The sequence below is a fragment of the Candoia aspera genome, chromosome 2, assembly GCF_035149785.1.
Source record: "Candoia aspera isolate rCanAsp1 chromosome 2, rCanAsp1.hap2, whole genome shotgun sequence".
Lineage (NCBI taxonomy): Eukaryota > Metazoa > Chordata > Lepidosauria > Squamata > Boidae > Candoia > Candoia aspera.
Window position 1 is genome coordinate 177748493 of NC_086154.1, and position 16014 is coordinate 177764506.

Genomic DNA, 16014 nt, shown 5'->3' on the forward strand with positions numbered 1-16014 from the left:
TTCTCCCATTGCATCCCAGGTGATCAACTCTGTGGGCAATTTGCTGGGTGCCGGTTGCTGTGGTTCTCCCCCATCGTTAGATTCCTCCACCTCAGGGCTGGAACTCGAATCTGAAGGTTTGGGGTGGGGGGAGACTCAGTTCTCTGCTCCTGACATCAACTCGGGCATCAAGCTAGCTGGCTCCTCAAGTCCCCCAGTCGTGAGCTTGGACTTGGCCATCGTTAACTATTTTCCCTCACAAGAAACTAATCTTGGTAGGAGCTAACGGTACAACTTTGGTGATTCTCAGCTTTATGTAATGACTGCCTATTCTAGAACACCATCAGACTCATGAGCAGGATCACAAAGATATCTGATTTATTAAAGAATAGTATGCAGGATCACAAAGCTGAGAATGAAAAAAGCGCGCCAAATGCAAACTAAAAACCCTCGGTACAAATGAAATCCCTCCCCCCATAGAATCTTCCCAACCTCACAATCCCAGGTGCTCCTAATGGCTTCTGATGGTCTGGGGGAAAAGTCCTTGAGCAGAGCACATAACCCAAACACATTCCATTGAAATGAACTTAGATACAGAGCTTGGCACAAGGTTTCACAGCAGCTCCCTCCCAAACAGAAATGCGCGTCAGTGCCATGGCATGTGAAACGTTACGATGTACAGTGCACATTGAAACAGTGAACATGACACAGTGATACTGTACAGCCTCAGTTATTCTAGTGCCATAAATAATGTGCAAGCCCTCAAGCAAACAGTTTCCAAGTCATGAGACCTGTGGTTTGGCATGCTCTTGATGAGTCATGTGTTTTTGCAGTCCCCAGCAGACAACGGAGACAGGAATTTAAATTGAGCCTCCAGGTGGTAGGCTAATGGTTTGTTGGGATGCACCATGGTGGGTCATAATCTTTCATTTCTTTGCTTTTAAAGTTTCTTCTTTGTTCTATAGATATACTTCCTTGCTCTCCTGTATTGTTTACATTGTATTTTAACTATATACTTTGAAATTGAATGAAGTTTCCATTAAAAAAAAATAAAGTTGTGGCTTACAGCAACTGCAGCAGTTGTTCAAAATCACTAAGAAGTAACCTGGCTTTTCTAGAACAGATAATGAAGGGTGAGCCAATGACGGTTGAAAAATGATGGCATTTAAGTCAGAAAGTTAAGAATTGATAGCTCTAAGGCATTTGAGAGACCCTGGATTACTCCATCTTGTACTTCACAGAGTTTCATGTAATCTGACTGTACAGCTGCCATCATTCTTTCCTCTCACTTATAGATATTTGCCCACTTCTTTTTTGATGCCCAGTAATGTTTCAGCAGCCCAAGAGTAACTTATTGCTAGTCTCTTGCAAGTTCTCCTGGGTATTTATCAGTGAGTGGAGGGGAGGTGACTGAGTGAAAATGGGGAAATCCTAATTTATGTGTTTAATCTATCCTGCTATGTTTTCCATGCTCGTGGAGGGATTTAGAGCAGATGCAGGTCATTCTATCACTTTTTCCACAGCTGTGCTACAAACATGTAATATATCAGCTTGCCAGACCCTGATCTCTCTCTCTCTCTCTCTCTCTTCCTTTCTTTCTTTCTTCCTCCTATACAGTAAAATCCTCTTAGCCAGCATGGCATTTTCCTTAGTTCCATCCACATGGTAGGCAATATGGAAAAGAAGTGATTGATTCAAGGTCTCTCTCAACTTACACCTATGCACAGCAACTTCTTTTTTTTTGCCATGTCTTCATGATGTTGTCCTTACAGCATTCCCGGCTCAGATCAGAGGCATTATTAAATCATCCTGAGTTGTTTTAAAGTAGTGTTTTCCCATTTAAGCAAGCATGAAGCTGTGAGGATGATTTGACAGGCTTCAGCAGCCATTCGGTTGGTGGTATTGTCTCGTGACCCAAATGGGTGGGATCAGCTTGGCATCTGTTGGCTACTTCAGATCTTTACAGACATTACATCTCCCCAACATTCCATAGGTACTATCCTTCAAGGCCATTCTGTTTTGGGCACTGATTCTTTCAAATCACCCTTTCCCACTTTACGCAACTCAGAGACCTGGATCAGCCCAAACAGCAACTAACCACTGGAGGAGGAGGGCATGAGTGTGTACTGTTTGGAGGATCTAGCAAGGGAGGACAGCTATCATACACCCTTCACCAAAGAACAGTACATTTCTATCCTGGATGGTTACCCTCTTCCGCAAAACACAGATTTGGGAGGGATACACATGGAGTGGTAACAGAGGAAGAGGACATCTGGATAGCAGCCAAATCAACACTGGAGATCAGTGGGGTGACAGCTGTTGCAGCCAGATTGTCCTCACAGTAGGTAACTGAAGTAGAAGAGAGTCAGCTTTCTCTCTGCCACTCACACTGCAACTGCTGCCTTTGTCCCAGTGGTTCAGGCTGCTTCTGAATACAGAAGAGTGTTAAACCCCTGTACCTATGTTTGATGGCAGCATTAAAGAAGAACATTAAGACCATGCTTAAAAATAGCCTGACTTAACAATGGACAGTTGATACCATGAAAAGCAAGATGCTGTCAGAACTCCAGTGCGTGTCTTTGGCGTTTTGTAAAACTAACCTTCTCCCCAAGCTGTCCTCATCAGCAAGACCTTTCTCCAAACAGGAAATGGGTGAGGGTGTCAGAATGTGATATTCTGGTTCTAAAAATTTAAGACCCCCTCTCCATTTGCAGCTTGCCCCACCTCTTACTTTTGTTGATGACCTGTTTTTACTTCTACTAATAATGTAGTAGAACTTTAAGAACTTTATAGAGAGGTATAATAGACAAATGAGAGCCTTGTGTGGTGCAGAGCAGTAGGCAGCAGCATTGCAACCGAAACTCTCCCCACAACCCAAGTTCGATCTCAGCGGAAGCTGGATTCTCGGGTAGCCGGCTCAGGTCAACTCAGCCTTACATCCTTCTGAGGTCTGTAAAATGAGCACCCAGCTTGCTGGGGAAGGTGACGACTGGGGAAGGCAATGGCAAACCACCCTGCTCTATAGTCTGCCAAGAAAACGTCGCAAAAAGTGGCATCCCCCCAAAGGGTCAGACATGACTTGGTGCTTGCACAGGGGACCTTTCACCTTTTCACATAATAAACAAGTAGTTTATACAATCATGTGGACCCTATTTGCCAGACTTAGTTCAGAGGTTAAGCCAAGTTTTGCAGTATTTTTCTGCATGCTAGAGAGCAGGTCTCTGTGGGGTCACTTAAAAGTTTGGGAGAAATGGCTGTTGATCATAACAGTTGAGTGAAATCTCCACATCCATGGGCAGTATTGCTTGGTAGGAGAGCTGGAATAATTGCTCTTCTTAGCCGGATCTTTCTTGTGTTTTCCTCTGGTTAGTAGAGCTTGCAGTCCTTTTGCTAAAATGTTTTGTATTCTTGGGGCAATCACAGAACACAGCAAATACCTGAAGCATTTTCAACAATAGGAGCTAAACAGTAGCTGCCTGCTATGCCTCTTATAGAATCTCCCACCAGCTACCCGCAAGAGGCAGAAGATTCTTCTAGGTCTTGTGCTCCCTGTTTCAATTAAGCACTAAGTATTTCATCTGCTTGATTGATAACTGGCAAATAGAGGGAGAAAATGTAGAAGCAGTGAAAGACTTTGTATTCCTAGGTGCAAAGATTACTGCAGATGCTGACTGCAGTCAGGAAATCAGAAGACACTTAATCCTTGGGAGAAGAGCAATGACCAATCTCGATAAAATAGTTAAGAGCAGAGACATCACACTGACAACAAAGGTCCGCATAGTTAAAGCAATGGTGTTCCCTGTAGTAACATATGGCTACGAGAGCTGGACCATAAGGAAGGCTGAGCGAAGGAAGATCGATGCTTTTGAACTGTGGTGTTGGAGGAAAATTCTGAGAGTGCCTTGGACTGCAAGAAGATCAAACCAGTCCATCCTCCAGGAAATAAAGCCAGACTGCTCACTTGAGGGAATTATATTAAAGGCAAAACTGAAATACTTTGGCCACATAATGAGAAGACAGGACACCCTGGAGAAGATGCTGATGCTAGGGAGAGTGGAAGGCAAAAGGAAGAGGGGCCGACCAAAGGCAAGATGGATGGATGATATTCTAGAGGTGACGGACTCGTCCCTGGGGGAGCTGGGGTGTTGACGACCGACAGGAAGCTCTGGCGTGGGCTGGTCCATGAAGTCACGAAGAGTCGGAAGCGACTAAACGAATAAACAACAACAATTTCATCTGCATTTCTTTCTGTTCCTGCCATGAGTAAAACTATGTAGATCAATACAGATCCACTCTTCCACTGTTTTTAAAAATGCATTTAAAAATTGTCATGTTGTGTCCACAACTTCCTGAGCATACAGTACCTTTGCATGTGAAGGTTACCTTTTTTTTACACAGAGATTTCACAGATATTCTTTGTTATGAAAATGTCCCAGATGAAGCCTTTTTACAATTTCTCTAATGTATACAACTAATGTATACAACTTTTAGAAATTCACATGCTGTTTCAGAAGCATCTTTTACAAATACATTATTTTAAAAAAAAGATGCTAACAGATGCCATTCACTGCTGTTATTCATACCATGGACACATCCATGTTGGTGGGTATTTCACAAAAATTGAAGTATGTGGTAGGTTTTTTTAAAAAAAAATCCTTAGCCATGGTGCAGATGCATCAAGAAGCAAGATTAATGGTCCAGACCTCATGCAATTAGCATGAAGGATGTACTGGTGAACATGTTTGCATACAAGCCTCAGCTGGAACAGAGATGAAACTTCTGTGCTGCTTCATAGAGAGAAAATGAGGGGTAGAGGGAATGTTCAAGGAAAGCAAAAAACCTGCACATTAGCAATACGTTGCGGAATTCATCACTGTGGGAAGCTCAGTTTTCACTTTAAAATAAATGTGTTAATTTCTAGGTTTTATGATCATGAAAATAAGGTGGTTAGGAATTCAGAAGCCTGAAGAGTGTCTGAACCCAGGTTTCAAGTACTGTTACTGAAATGGCAGAGCTCTGACGACCTACATACCTCTATGCCTTTTCTTATCACTAACATCACTAGCAGTTCTCTAGGTGGTTTGAGTCAGTCAGATTAAAGCAATTTAGAAGTCACAGTAATTAATTTAAAAAACACACAAATAAGTAAACCGTGCAAAATAGAAACACAGTAAAATAGCTAACGCAACATAAGAGAAATGACACAACTCTCCATAATTCATACAGGGCACAGAACTGAAGCTTTTCTTAGCGTAGCCTCTGTCTATCCTATTAAGCTTTCCATCTGCATCATGGCAATTAGAAAAAGAAGTACTTCTCTAGGGCAGGTGATAAGTTCTTTGTTTATAAGAGATTGTGCTTTCTATATCACTTAGGCCGAAAACCATTCTGCTGTGCGAGAATGGCTAAAAGCGCTTTGAATCAATTAACAAATGTATAGATATCCTCTGGTTTCAACTGTTCAAAAGAGTGCTGGGTTTTTTATTGGCATGATTCTAGTCCTTTACCAGTAACAAATGTTTGCCATAGAAAATCACCTAAGAAATTATGAGCAAAGTCTACTTTTAAAGCTAGAGCTGTATCCTCAGGCTAGTATTAGACTTGCAGCAAGAGTTCATAAGAGAACGTGACGTTAATACCATAAGTGGATTGTGCACTGAATTTTCTTATACAAAGGACTGTATGGACAACAAATTTCTATCTCCCGCTTCAGTTAAGCACCTAAGCCAAGTATGGCTTTCCAGATGTTACTGAACAATAACTGCAAGCATCGCTCAGTATTTGCAATTCATTCTATTTTTTATGATGATGTTTTCCCTTGGCAAAAAACAAAACAAAACAAAACAAAAAACCCTAGTGAATCCAAATATCAAATGAACTTGTTACAAATCCCTACGTGGAAGCATATCCTCCAAGGATTTCTCTGTCATTCAAATGGCATCTAAATAGTGTTTTGTATTAAAACAAAAATTGCACTCAGAACAAAAGTGTATGGTATCAAACAATGAATATTATCTCTCTATGATCTTCTGCCAGCAGATGTGTTTATGAACCAAGTTTTCTCTTGCCTGCCTACACCCTGCTAGAAGGATGCCTTTACTCGAGTTTTATAATGTGGACAAATTGTTTGGGTTGGAATTGTTTCTCTGCCCTGCTTTTTCATATCTCCATATTTAGGAATGGAATGTAGAAGTCAGTATATGTCAATTTGATTTATAATTGTATAAAGATCTAGCTTATATTAATATCAATCCATCAGTTTGGTCTAGTGGTTAAGGCAACTGGCTAGAAACCAGGAGACTGAGAGTTCTAGTCCCACCTTAGGCCTGAAAGCCGGCTGTGTGACCTCAGGCCAGTCCCTCTCTCTCAGCCCAAGAGCCAATCAGGCATAGTAGGAGAGTTCTAGTCCCGCCTTAGGCCTGAAAACCAGCTGGGTGACCTTGGGCCAGTCGCTCTCTCTCAGCCCAACTCACTTCACAGGGTTGTTGTTGTGGGGAAAGTAGGAGGAGGAAGGAATATTTGGTATTTTCGCCGCCTTGAGTTATTTATAAAAATAATAAAGGCAGGGTATAAAATAAATAAATAAATTCTTAAAGAGTCAGTTCTATGGTACATCTTTTGGCTCAATAATAGCACTTAAAAGTAATTGCAGTTACTTAAAATATTGGCGCTAGCTATCATGGGAAGTACAGGACTGCTGCTGAAAATGGAAGATCTTAAGCATAGCTCTCCCCATACAGTCTAATTTGATGAACTCCAATTTGATGAGCTCACATTTCTCTGTTGCAGAGTTGTTGCAATCGGAAATACAATCACATGGATGAAAATAATATAATGTTGAAGAAAATTACTCAGTATAAAAGGTGCAACACCTAACAATGGCATTGGAACTTCCAAAATTCCAGCCAGCACATCTGGAGGTTGTCTGGTTGGGGAAGGCTGAACAAGGCAAATTCAAGGATAGATCCATATATGTCTGTCAACTGTAACAATTAAATGGAACCTCTATCAAGGATGGACAACTGGGGATGGTCCAAATATTGATGAACTCCAGTTCCAAATAACTGAAGTCAATGATGAGAGATGCTAGAATATGTATAATATTATCTTGCCAATAATAGTAATCAAAGTATATTTCTTACATTATGCTTTATTGAAAATCTTCATTTCTTTCCTTGGCAAGGATCATAATTTTGAATTTATACTGATGTATACTGATGCTTAAAAGACACAATTATTTATATATATGAATAGGTTAAGCTTAGGTTAAATTACTGAATCTTAATGTATTTATCAAGGAAGCCATATTCCCTAATGTTACCAATCAGATTTTATTTACTGCTTTCAACAAAAAGGAAGATATTATTTTGCTGATCAGATGATATTTATTGCAGAGTACATGGACTTGACATTTCCAGGATAAAAGCATGTTTGATTCTTCCAAGATCAAAGATAAGAATCTGAGGGAGGATCACAGCTGCTCTTATTTCAGCTGGAAATCAAAAGACTGTCTCATGATTATCAAGTAATATGGGAAACTGCATGAGTGTTAATATGTGCTGCTCTTGATCAGATGAAAGAGGAAATTAAATGTTGAAAAGAAATTACTGCTAGACTTCATGAAAAGGAACTGTTTGCTGTGTCTTCCCTCAATTAAAGAATATATACAGTAACAAATATTTATCAACTACACAAAAATAATTCAGAATGCTACTGTATATTAGCAGCATAAGGTTCTGTGTGCATTATTAAACTTATTCTTGTTTGAGAGGCTAAGCATGGGTTGAGACCATGCAGAGGATCCTGACCACAAAATCTTAGATTATTACACCATCCTTTTTAGAATAAGGGCCACAACTGATCTTTGGGTGGCATGTCTGGGACCACATTTCAAAAGGTGGGCAAAGTCAGAACAAACGCTAAATTTGTCTTCACTGAAATGTAAATATAATTAAAATAGCCTTAAAACAGTAATATGATTACTTCCTGTATATTAAATAATTTCCTCTTTCTGACATATTACAGTTTCAAAAGCACTATTTTCAATATAGGAATTGAAGGCTGCACACTTCAGTTTTCTTGATTGGGATGAGAAGCTAGGCATATGCATATATATATGCTGGTTGGGGAATTCTGGGAGTCGAAGTCCACATATCATTAAGATGGTGAGTTTGAAAAACTCTGCCCCACTTGAGCATCTGAAAAGGAGTTCTGAAATCCACCTTCCCATCTGATTTTCAGAGAAAGTCATGAACAGGACTTATTCATCTAATTTATTTATTTATTTTGTTTAAAAAATTTCTATAGCCACCCTTCTTATGCAGCATAACCCTGGACAGCTCACAAATAATAGTAAAAACAATAAAAGCAGTAAAAAACATAAAAGTCAACAAAAACCTCCTGGTGTCCCCAAATGCAACACTTCCCCACATATCCAAAAAGAACCTTAGAACGTCACTGGGCTCTGCCATCATGCTACCCCAAGGCTTGGGGGAAAAGCCAGGTATCCCCGGATTTTCAGAAGGCCAGGAGGGTGGGGGCCTGCCGGATCGTAGTGGGAAGGGTGTTCCAAAAGGCAGGGGCCATTCTCAAGAAGGCACACTGCCTAGGTTATCTGAATTTCTGCCCTTACTCTGAATTAAGTTCATGGTATCTGCATTATGCATAACTGGTTGAAAGGGGGATTCTTTAAAAAAGAAAAAAAAAATATCACAGTTAGGGGAAAAGTTGCCAGAGGCAGAGAGAGCAGGGCCAAAATCAAAAGGAGGTGGAGGTCTGCCTTTCCCGTTTTTTCTGCCCTCCCCACTCTCTTTCCCACCCCCAATTCACGTGCATTTACATTGAAAAACCATTTAAAGACCACCAGTAAAATAGTGGAAAGAGACAGGGTACAATAATTGCAGGAGCCATAAACAGTTTTTTAAAAGCCATGGCAAAGAAATGTGCATAAACCTAGTTTAAAGACAAAGTGGAATTACAAACAAAAAGTTAAATACAGGAGTCAAGATGTGATCGGGGGGGGGGGGGGGGAAGAGGAGCAGAAATCCAGAAGAAAAATTAAGGTGTGTTGGAATTTAATGGCTTTATTTAATGCCTCTATTAAGGATGGTATGCCGTAAAAAACCAATTACCATATGCGTATTATGAATGCACAAGAAGAAGCAGGATTGTGTTTACCAATCCACACGGATGCATCAATTGGCCATGCCCCCTTCAAACAACATGTTCAACACGGAGGAGCATTTGCAAAAGGCCCAAGTTGTCTCTTCTCATATGAAGGAGTCCTGTGTGTATATCCTGTATTTCTATACTGACCCATAGCACTGAGGCCAAATGGAGAACATACATTTCTGCTCCTCTCTCACACTTCTGAATAGTGGAAGATCTCCTTGGAATCTCCTATATTATGAGCAATAAAAACAACTCTCTTGAATTCCAAATACCTTCAGATAGATTTTCCTCTTCACTGCTATATTGATTCATTGCACCTGACTTTTTGTACGATCTCTGCACTGAATATTATGACTGAATGGTCTAATCACTCATGCAACAGAATTGCTTTTATAGGACAGTGCTGATTGCAATTTTTGTTCTACAAGAAGCCTGATCCTTCTTCTTGTAGAAAAATACAGGAATCAGAGATCTCAAAAATTATCTCGTCTAAATCTTTTCCTATGCAGAAAATCATTGGTTTGTTGTCTCTCTTGCAGGATGGATGGATAGATGTGGATGTGGATATCTATCTATCTATCTATCTATCTATCTATCTATCTATATCTATATCTATATGCCAAATCCAGATACATATACATGTACATATACATATACAGATTTGGCTTTCATCTATTTATCTATCTATCTATCTATCTATCTATCTATCTATCTATCTATCTATCTATCTTTGGCTTTTATGCCAAATCCAGAGTTGTGCTGCAACAAATGTTATTAATACTAAAAAAGACTGACTCTTTAATACTTTTTCTTACTGTTGGTTCCCTACTTCTTTTTGTTTGTTCTTCCTCCTTAAAACTTGGCTAGGAACAGGGAATGAATTAGAACAGAACATGTCATGGCCCAGAAGATTGACTTGGGCTTAAACTATATGACTGAACAGGCTTTTACCCACAAAGAGTAATGCTGAAATTTTCATTATTACAGAATAAACAATAAACAAGATGGGATTAAATATGTCACATATTATGGATTTTTTTCTTAGACAAACTCAGTAGAATAAGAAAGAAAATCTTGATCTGTCCAATGAGTTTATGTTACCAGTACTTTTAATTTATAGATTTAGCACTACTGAATCCAATTATTCTTGGATATAATGCTACTTGCATAATGACCCTGTTATCATGTATTAAAACAGAACAGTGATTGAATTTAAACATAGTAATTGTCCCAACCTGATTTTCTTAAATTAAATGGTTTTAACTTTAGCAATTTAATCATATTTTCAAGTGCCATTACTCTTAACCTGACTGAAATTAAATTAACATGACATCATATCAAATGCAATGTTTTTCCCATGACTTTAGACTGGTAACCTACATTAATAAAGTCAATAATCAAATAATTTTAAATAGGTAATCCTGAATTATCCTCAGCTATAGTTCAGAGATATCATTAGGGTGAGTTTGGCCAAATAAGCAGAGTCAACAGATGCCAGGGAAACATTTAGATGATTTAAAAAAGTGGATTCCTACTTAACTTCTCCAGGGCTCAGAGAGCAGTTAGGAGTCCATATTGCTGGAGTATTACAGTCTGAATGAACTGCAGGGTCATCTGCCCAATAGTGGGTGGACAACTACCACTTAAAGGAGGTCTTTCAGGGATCAGCCATCTTTGAATTTTGTGAAAGCAGAGACATTAAGATGGAAAACTTTTCCATCACCTATATAAAAATAATGTAACAAAAGTACATAAAGATGCCCCAAGACCTGTGTTAGACATCAACCCCACATTACTTTACCTTCAAGACTACCCAAATTAAAGTTACTCAAAAGATTTCAAAATCCAACCTGAAACAACTCAAATCCAACATTATCTTACAAGAAATACAATTCAAATAATATGCAGTTTTGCAAACGTAGCAAAAGGATACTTCTTTCCTATTAACCATTCAGGAAACATTGAAAAGTTGGTATAACTCAAACCACAGATGAAGTTATAAATTCCACACTGGCTTTTTCTGGGGGAAACTGTGACTGCATGAAAGCTGCCCCCTCCATGTTTGCTTTCAGTTTTTCTGTTTTTAATCCATTTGATTGTGACTGATTCCCGGAGACTGCCTGGACAAGTCCCTGCAGTTTTCTTCAGAAGTGGTTTGCCCTTGCCTGCTTCCCAGGGCTGAGAGAGAGTGACTGGCCCAAGGTCACCCAGCTGGCTTTGTGCCTAAGGCAGGACTAGAACTCACAGTCTCCCGGTTTCTAGCCTGGTGCCTTGACCACTACACCAAACTGGCTCATCTGCTTTCAACAGAGGGCACCAATAGACTTCAGGATGCTTTGGGAAATTCACCCCTCTTCTCTGCCCCAGAACTATTCAGGATTCACTCTCCTAGTCTGAGACAATATCTACAAGTCATCGAACTAGGGAAGTCTTATGTCTAGCAGCTGTAGGGAATCTGCAAAAGGGTGTCAATAATGTGAAGGTCAGATAACTATTCTGATGAAGTTTAAACAAAAGTTATGATAGCTCCTAAAGTTTCAGCTCCAAGCTACTGACCCATTTTGATGTCACAATCTTGTTCACAAGATTTCCAGATGAACGTCTCCCAAGAGTCTTCAAAATGTTGCTTTAAGCACATGTGGCCATTGGAAGAGATCAGAGAAATATTAATCACATTTGTTCCTAATATTTTCATCATTAGTAGAATATACTTTATAGAGCCGACCTATATCCCTCCTTGACAAAGCATTGGATGAAGGAGAATTGGAGTTTAAGGAGCTGGTTGATGGGAAAGACTGACTTTGCCTTGTCTGGTATAAAGTAATGGATTCATACCATGTCTAAGCCATAATTTCAAAGTATCTTATTCTGCAATCAGTCCCCCCAGTTCCTGACAGTTTTTTATTCCTGGAAAAATAGCCTTCTGTTTCATTGCCTTCTGTTTCCTTGCCTGATTCTCAGATTGCTTTAGTATTTCCAATTTCTTTTGGGAGAGATGATGAGCTCATATTACTGCTGTGATTTTTCTTACCTATCTCTCTATTGCTTTATTGTTATTGTTATTATTATTTAAATTTGTTATGGCTTCTCAATGCAGCAGACTCTGGGTTGCTTATAAAATCCAAAAACAGTAAAAACAGTTAAACTCATAAAACAACAAGACAGCCTGGGCTAAAAGAACCATAACAGTAACAAGAAACCACAACAGGGCCCCCACAAACACATTAACCCCAGGTCTGGGACCTCAGGCAGGTCTTAAGGACCTTCTAGAACCCCAGGAGAGTGGTCACCATCTGTATCTCTGGCAGGATGCTGCTCGAGAGAGTAGGGGCTGCAAGAGAGAAGGCACAGTTCCTCAATTGTGCAAGATGACAACATTTGATAGAGGGGAATTGGAGTGCACCCACTCTGCCCACATGTACTGGGTGGGCAGAAACTGTTGAAAATATCAGGGGTCAACTCAGCATTGTCTCATAAGCATAGTAAGAGGGCTTATCTGATAGGCTGTCTCTACTGTGCTTGTGGGAAGTCACATGGGTCACGTGATTTCCTCTTCCTCCTCCTTCTTGAGTCTGGGAGATTCACAGTCTCCATCTTTACCTCATGGGCAGACATGCAAGCAGGAGGACTGCATAATGCAGGCCTCGTCCTCTAACATCTCACCTGCACACAGACTTCCTATTCCAGACAGAAAGTGTCTACGAAGACCCAGTGATGATGAAGTGCCTTTCTACTATGAACCTACCTGTATCCAGATCTGCTGAATAAAGTAAGCAATCTCTATTTTTCTTCAACTAACTATTGTGTGAAGACTGAACTTATTTCTGAACATAATTAAGCTTGATGTGCAAATTATCTGTTTTGGTCCATGTATCTACTCTGCAAGATTGCTGTTAGCTGCTTGGAGTTCTTTTATTAACATTTAAAAACTCCATCAGAAACAATTGGAGATAGGCGGTCCCTCAGATAACCAAACCCTATGCCAGGGCCGCAACTAGGGTCTGTGTCACCCAGGGCAAACATGGATTCCACGCCCATTTTGGCACCACCCCCCCAGTGCTCATTCTGGCACCGACCCCAGCGTGGCACCCGGGGCACATGCCCCGCTTGCCCCCCACCCCCAGTTGTGGCCCTGCCCTATGCCGTGCAGGGTTTTATATGTGATGACCAGCACCTTGAATTACATCAGGAAGCCAACTGGCAGACAATGCAGCTTGCGTAGCAGTGGTGACACATAACCATAACAAGATCTGGATGATCTTCAAGAGACCCACATGTAAAGGGCACTGCAGTAGTCCAATTCTGATGTTATAAGAACATGATTAACTGTCTGAAGTATCTATAAGCTCCTTGGCTATCTACACTTTAGAGCAGAAAAATCCCAAGGAAGCAGTTACCTCCTGACACTTCCCCTTGGAATTTCATTAACACATAGGAAACCAAGAAAGCTATAGGCTGCTGGAAAGTTGCTTATGCAAGGAAAGACTGGACACACATTATCTTTTGCAACTTCATAAATTAAGTAAATACCTTGTACCCCATCAATGAGAACATCACTGATACTTTTCTTCCCCTTTAGGAAAGAAACAAACGGAATTTTGTTTTCTACAAATTGAATGAGAACACAGTTTGGCATAGCGCATACACAGCAGTTTGGCAATACTAGATGGGAGAAGACCTAGGGAATTCTAGGTGTAAAAACTTAGAATATAGCTGTTGTTGCATGTAGGGATAAATCCTGAACACAAACTCTACAGTCAGTCTTGCACACCTGAATACAAGTAAGATAAGGAAAAGCCCTTGGCATACATATAACATTCCTGCATGCTCAGCTGCCTTTTGTTGTTGTTAATTCAACTGAATGGGCATACATAGCAGAGCAGCATCCCAGTCTTCACAGTGAACACATGAAGATCGAGAAGACAGACAGGGGATGGGAATCTCAGTTCAGTATTCATAGTACTAGCCAGTATAGTGCTATTAGAGGTTGTCCTTAGACAAGGAGGAGAACAAGGTGTACAGCACAAAAACATCTGTATTTAGCATAACATATAAGTTTCTGTACAGGCTAACCAGTTTAATTTCATACTTCCCATTCATCATCAAATGGGCAATATGAACTCTTTTTTACTAGTATCATTATTACTATAGATTTATATAACACACAATATATTATGGAGTAGCAGGTCATAATACTCTCTTTTTGGCACTTACTTCCATTTAGCAGATGGAAGGCAGCCAGAAATAATTGAGGCACCCAGACAGCTAGAGTCCTACCCTGCTTCTCTAAAAACCTTTCCTTTTTTTCTTAAAGGGAGTGCCAAGAGCTGAAATTCCCATTTATAGCAAGCCAGAAGCATTCACTTGCCTGAGTTCTTTTCAGCAATGTATAATTAGCTTGAAAGCTTTCCTAGAGCACACACGCAGAACATTTCCTTTTATACTCCATTTAGTGCTGGACGTTTCCATCCCAGATAGGGAGGAGAGGGATGTCTGTGGCAGAATAAATGCACTTTCTAAGACCTGCCATATCATCCTCTTTTCCCTTTCTCCTTTTTGATGCCGATTCATTGAAAAAAAAAAATAGTACATTCATCTGGATCCATGCATTCCTCTCCTGAAATTTATTAAATCCTGACCATTTCCCAGAGTTTTTCTTCCCTGCAAAAGTGGGGTCTATTTTTCTGTCTTATTTAATGGTGTCTGATAATTTCTTTAGAATGTTGCTTTTGAGCTTTTTTTCTGCTGAGAGGTGATAAAAGTGTGTTGCTGTTTTTATTTATGCATCTCTCCATCATTTAAAGGCCTCCCTGACTGCTGCTGACACCTTCTGAACTGAGGAAGCCTTGTAGCTTCCCTCTGGATTTAATTCTGGCATGGGGAGCCATGACAGTCAAGATATTCACACATATGCTTTACCTCACCTAAGATAATCACCAGTACTCCAAACTCCATTCATGACCATTCAATCTTCTGCTTTGAAAAAGTAGTCAGAACCCTTGTCCCCCCATCAATTTTTTTTAAAAAAATAGCTTTTATGAAAAGATACTATATATATAATAAGAAGTACAATCAAAGAAAAAGATATAGTAAATGTGAAAAGGAAAGGAAAGGAAAGACAAGGAAAAAAGGAGATAGAAAAAAGAAAGAGGTAATAAAAGAACAGAAAACATGAAAAGAAACGGCTTCTGATCTTCTTCTCTGCATACATACAATTATAATCAAACCTCTCTAAGATTACATCAAAATTCCCTTCTTTCTATAACCTTTTCTTTTTAATCGTCAAAACCATAAGTCACAAAATCATTTTCTTTTTTATGCAAAATGTCCATATGGGGCCTTTGTCCCCCCATCAAACTGAACAGGAATGGTTGGAGAAGAAACTTGGGGCATAAGCACTAGCTCCAGTTAAGAGGGAAAATAATCACAGCAGGCTCAGGGCTAAATAGTTTTTGCCCTATGTGAGGAGACTATTTGAGAGTGAAGAGATCTGATAGACCTAAAAGTCACATATCTTCACACAGACCCTTTGTTTTCACCGTTATATTAGATAGTGATGATAACATAACAGATGCTACACTTGATCTTAGCCAAAAGGCCGAGAAGCGACATTTGTACTAGCCTCATTTTACCACTACTCTATAAATACCCAGGGCTCTCAGGATGATTTTACACCTCCCTGCTGCTGTCAGATACCAACCCTGCTACAACATACAGCGTTGCCAGGTTGCGCGCAGCAACGCTTAAAATTCACCGGATGATGACCGGTGCCACAAACTAGCATTTATTTTAATATACTACTGTATTTACAGATATAGTAACCTTTATGCTCCCCCATGCTCATCTAATGCTCCTACCCGTCCC

General features: G+C 39.9%; 1 pseudogene; it reads right to left on the reverse strand.

The window, feature by feature from the left end:
• Positions 1-15625: 15625 nt before the first annotated feature.
• On the reverse strand, positions 15626-15760 carry LOC134492631 (U2 spliceosomal RNA; annotated as a pseudogene).
• Between the last annotated feature and the right edge of the window lie 254 nt (positions 15761-16014).